A 6,000-nucleotide genomic window follows, 5' to 3' on the forward strand; every position below is an offset into this window, starting at 1 on the left:
CAGTATGTTCAGATAGCTTATTTCAATTATTTTGGGTATTTCATACCCCTCCGAGATGTTACATTTTTTTAGATACTATGTCTCTTTTTTGAACCTTATGGCCTTTCAGTTCATGTTTCTACATTTTAAAGTATTTTATGCAGTATACAGGTACAAATATCAGTCATGGGTTAGCTTGTGGTCCTTTGGGATCATGAGCACCATATAGAATTTCGGGTATCAGATTTGGGCCATTATAAACTTGGTATCAGAGCCTAAAGTTTAATAGAGTCTGAGGAAGTTTGAAAGCCGCATCTAGTAGAGTTTTGTACATGAGTGTGTTGTGAACCATATTTATGTACATGAGGCTATAAGATATTTTAGGAACAGTTTCCCCTCTTTCAGTATTCATGTGATACCAATGGGAATAATCTCAAATCAACCTCTCAGTTTAATCTGTTTCTCCCTTTTTTCTACAGAACATGCCTCCTCAAAGAATAAATAGGAATCAGCCAGCCCCTCAGCCCGAAGAACTTTTGGGGCAAAATATTTCTCATGCAAAGTTTTGAGCTGCATTCACTACTCTTTCTAGCTCTGTTGCTGCTCAGAATAAACAACCAGCTATCGTTCTGGCCAATCCAGTGGCCAATTCAGCTGCAGCTAGGATTCAGGATTTTACCCGAATGAATCCTCTATTCTTTCTCTAGTCTAAGTCAGATAAGGACCCTCAGGAATTCCTAAATTAGGTGCAGTAGGTTACAGACATAATGAGGGTTACTTTTAGTAAGAGTGCTAAGCTACCAGCATATTAGTTGTAGAATGTTTCTCACTCTTGGTTTACATAGTAGAAGTCAGAAAGGCCAGATGATACAGGACCTGTTGAGCGGGAGGAGTTTGCTCCTTCTTTCCTTGATAGATTCTTTCCCCTAGAGATTAGAGAAGCTAAGCTGTTAGAATTCATCAACCTCAGGCAGGAAAATATGACGGTGAAAGAGTATTTTCTTAAGTTTACTCAATTAGACAAATATGTCCCATATGTGGTTACAGATAGCAGGGCCAAGATGAGTAAGTTCGTTTTAGGGGTGAATGATAGCATGGTTAATGAGTACAGATCCGCCATTCTAAATACTGACATAACTTTAGCCAGGATTATGACTCATGCTCAGCAGATAGAGCAGCAGAAGATTAAGCAGGGGGAGAACCAAAATAAGAGAGCTAGGATAGGTAGCTTTAATTTTAGTCAGCCTAAGTCAGAGGGAGCAATCATTTTCAAATTCATCCTAAGTCATTAGTTCCAGCTCCTTTGTCAGCCAGTGCTCCAATGCCAAAATTCAGAGATGGTAACAGAGACAGAGAGCCAAGCTCTAAGTCACAGGGCAGTATTAGCAGGGCCCAAATTAATCCCCTTTGTTAAACTTTTGGCAAGCACTATCAGGGTACTCGCAGAGCTGGCAGTGGTATTTATTTTGGATATGACAAGCTAGGCCACAGAGTCAGAGACTGTCCTTAGCCAAGTCCTCCGGGTCAAAGAATTGCTCCTCAACTCAGTTCGGTCACCCAAATCAGTAGGGTGACACCTCCAGTGCTACTAGTGGGCAACGCCCAAAGAGACTCTATGCTCTCCAATCCCAAAAAGTTTAGGAAAATTCTCCTGATGTGGTTACTGGTACGTTACAGATCTTTCATGTACATGTTTACACTTTGCTAGATCCAGGTGCTTCCTTATCTTTTATTACTCCCTATATAGTGGTTGATTTTAGAGTCAGTCCTAAAATTCTAGCAGAGCCCTTTTCAGTTTCTACCCCAGTGGGTAAAACCATCAAAGCTCGGCAGGTATACAAGAACTGCCTGGTTATGATATCTCAGAAAGTCATTTCAGCAGACTTAGTTAAATTAGAGATAATTGATTTTTATGTCATTGTCGGTATGGATTATCTTCATTCCTGCTATGCCACAGTCGACTGCAGAAATAGGATAGTCCAGTTTTAGTCCCCAAATAAACCCATTCTTAAATGGAAGGGTAGTGTATCCATTTTTATCGAGTAGATCCTCAAAAGCCAAAGCAGTAAGAAACTGGCCTTTCCCTATCTCTCTATCAGATATCAGAAGTTTCTAGGGTTTAGTTGGCTATTACAGACAGCTTTTGAGGGATTTTCTTCTATTGCATCCCTTATGTCTAGATTGACTCAGAAGAAAGTCAAGTTTTAGTGGTCAGGTCCTTACGAGAAGAGTTTTTAGGAGTTAAAGACTCAACTCACCTCAGCTAGCTCTTCCAGATAGTCCAAATAGGTTTGTAGTATACTGTGATGCATCCAGAGTGGTTTTAGGTTGTGTCCTCATACATTATGGTAAGGTCATAACCCACGCCTCCAGACAACTTAAACCCCATAAGAAGAATTATCCTGCTCATGATCTTGAGTTAGCAGTCATAGTATTTGCCATGAAGATTTGGAGGCATTATATCTACGGCGTTCATGTAGATGTCTTGACATATCATAAGTGTCTTCAGTTTGTCTTTTCTCAGAAATAGCTCAATCTTTGTTAGAGAAGGTGGTTAGAACTCTTGAAAAATTATGACATGAGTGTCCTCTATCATCCGGGCAAGGCTAATATAGTGGCCGAAGCTCTCAGTAGACTTTCTATGGGTAGTGTTGCTCATGTGGATGATAGTAAGAAGAAGTTAGCTCAGGAAGTACATCAGCTTGCCAGACTAGTCATTTTCTTATTCGATACAGATGAGGGTGATATATGGGTTCAGAGTAGTTCAGAATCATCTCAAGTTTCTGAGGTGAAAGAAAAGCAATATAGAGATCCCAGCCTTGTCATATTGAAAGAGTTAGTCTAAATTCAGAAAATAGAGGTTTTCTCCCAAGGGGGATATGGTGTTCTCCGTTGTTAGGGTCGTCTCTGTGTCTCAGGTGTAGATGACTTAAGGCAGCAAATTCTTGCAGAAGTGCATGGTGCGCGCTACTCTATTCTTCCAGGGTCCACAAAGATGTACCACAACTTTTGGAAAGTCTATTGGTGAAGTGGGATGAAGTGAGATATTGCAGAGTTTGTGGCTAAGTGCTCTACATATCAGCAGGTTAATATAGATCATCAGAATCCTAGTGGTCCTATGTAGGAGTTCATTATTACTACTTGGAAGTGGAAAGAAGTGAACATGGACTTCGTGAAGGGTTTGCCTCAAACTCGTCATCATCATGATTCAGTTTGGGTCATTGTAGACAGGATGACCAAATCAGCCCATTTCCTTCCAGTTCATACCTCTTATTTAGCTGAGGATTATACCAGAATATACATTACGGAGTTGGTCAGATTACACGATGTTTCATTATCTATTATCTCATACAAAGGTACCTTGGTCACCTCTCACTTCTAGAAAGCATTCCAAAAGGGTCTTGGTACCCAAGTTCATCTCAGTACAGCTTTCCATCCTCAGACAGATTGTCAAGCAGAAAGGACCATATAGATTTTAGAAGATATGCTAAGAGTGTGTGCAATTGATTTCAAGGGTAGTTGGGATAACCACTTACCTTTAATTGAGTTTGCATACAACAACAGTTATCATTCTAGTATTCATATGGATCTATTCGAAGCTCTCTATGGTAGGAGATGTAGATCTCTAATTGGTTGGTTTGAAGTTAGTGAGGCCTCAATCATAGGGCCTGACTTAGTATTTGATTTCTTAGAAAAAGTCCAGTTGATTAGAGAAAGACTCCGGGTTGCTCAGAGCCGACAGAAGTCTTATGCAAATATTCATAGAAAAGATCTCGAGTTCAAGATTGAGGACTATTTCTATCTAAAGATATCTCCTATGAAGGGAGTGAATCAGTTTAGCAAGAAAGGGAAACTTATTCCCTGATATATCAGTCCCTTCAAGATTCTCAGTCAGTTTGGAAAGGTAGCCTATGAGCTTGAATTGCCTTTAGATCCAGCCTCAGTTCATCCAGTCTTTTATGTCTCTTTGCTCAAGAAGTGCATAGGTGACCCATTAGTTGTAGTCCCTATTCAGATCATTGATGTTCAGAACACTCTCTCTTATAAAGAGATTCCAGTCAAAATAATAGACTATCTGACTCGTAGATTATGGAACAAAGAAGTTCCTCTAGTTAAGGTTCTTTGGTGAAATCAATCCGTCGAGAGAGTTAATTGGGAAGAAAAAGCAGACATGCATACCAAGTATCCATACCTCTTCCCTGCCAACTTAGATCAAGATCAAGGTAACAGTTCTCCTTAAGCTTACTCAGTTTCATGTTCAGTGTTCATCACAAACTTGGTATGCACTTTCATGATTATTTTCCCATTATAAATTTAGTATCAAGTACCATTGCATATTCAGTTATGCACTCATGTATCAGTTCAGTTATGTAATTATGTATCAGACATGCATTCTCATTATGAGAAAATTAGTTCTTCAGAACACTCAGTCCTGCATTCATGAATCAGTTACACATGCATCAGATATGCATGTTCAGTATTATATGTTCAGCTTGTCAGTCATGTCAGTCATAAGATCATGTTCTAGTTATTCATGTTTAGTATGTATGTCAGTTGTCTTTTATCCCCTCTCAGTCAGTTTCATTTGAGGATGAATGTTCTTAAGGGGGAGATATTGTAATACCCCGTACTTATTCCTAGCTAATTTCATCTCAAGAATTTTTAGCATTAGCTTCTAAATTGAATGATGATTATTCCATGAGGAATTTTAAAGATATTCACTTTTTTTCAATTCAATAAGATTTCCATCTATATAAGATTCACCCAAATTCAATAACCAGGTCAGAAGTTATGACTATTTCAATTTCCCATAGTAAAATAGTGTCATATTGGTCAATGGCACATCGCACCACAAGCTAAAATAGATATTGTCCTTTCCAGTGTCTCAGCATAATTTCTTCCCTGTCTCTTCAAAGTTACAAGTCGCAAAATAAGGGGCAACACGATGGCTCTGCCTTGCACCATTCCTCAGTTTTGCAGTTGTCAAATTCCAGTGACATGGCGCGATAGCGTCGTGTCGCGCCAGGTGTCCAATTTAGGAAATTTTTACTAAAATTACAGGACGCGTCTAGGGTTAAAAGGATTAACTTCCCCCCTCCCCCTATTTAAAACCTTTAACACGTGATTCAGCTACTTTTCATCCAAAATACACTCTCTTCTCTCAAAAACCTCTTAAAAACAACCTAGGGTTTTTCATAAAAGATTCAGAATCAAGAATTTCCTTTGTCAATCTTGGTGTATTTACAAATGAAGGTATGCATAGTGTTTATTCATGGACCTCTTTCATCTATGACACCCATGAATCCCTTTTCTAAATTCAAGTTTATGGATTCTTATGAATTTCAAGATTGGGCTGTTCTTGTTCATGTGGATAATGAGAAATTGAATTCTACTCCATGTTGGGTGATAAATTCTATGTGGGTTAAATTATTAAAGATATAGATTCATGTAAACCTATGACTAAACCCTTGAATGATGAAATTATAATTGAACCATGATGTTACATTATTGTATAATGATGTTTACATGTACCATGCCTACAATATATTTGATTAAATGCATAGATGAAAGAAAAGAACCTAACTAGCATGATCCCATGAAATCCCCACGTATGTACAAGTTATGCCTATCATATGTTTTGATGAAATGCTTCTATAAATGTATTATGGATTATGATGTTAGTTATATGTTTAGGTAAGTTATGCTTGGTCATTTTTCTTCCATCGAGTCCTGGGGGTACTCGTACCCAAAATATTAGCTGTGTGCCTAGAGCCATGTCATGTTTTCATGATACTCTCAGTCAAGCTATGAATCCTTAGAGTTCAGATAGTATTATGACTCAGGAAATATCCATGATCTCATGAACTTAGTCAGTTGTCAGATATCAGTAGTATTCCGTCAGTCAATGGAATTCAGTAACTTAGCCCATATTTAGTTCAGTAAATTATGTTCAGAGTCTATTTAGATGGGAGTAAGAATTAGCACCAAGTGAACCCAAGGATGGGAACACACACTATCAGA

The sequence above is a fragment of the Capsicum annuum genome, chromosome 12, assembly GCF_002878395.1.
Source record: "Capsicum annuum cultivar UCD-10X-F1 chromosome 12, UCD10Xv1.1, whole genome shotgun sequence".
NCBI lineage: Eukaryota > Viridiplantae > Streptophyta > Magnoliopsida > Solanales > Solanaceae > Capsicum > Capsicum annuum.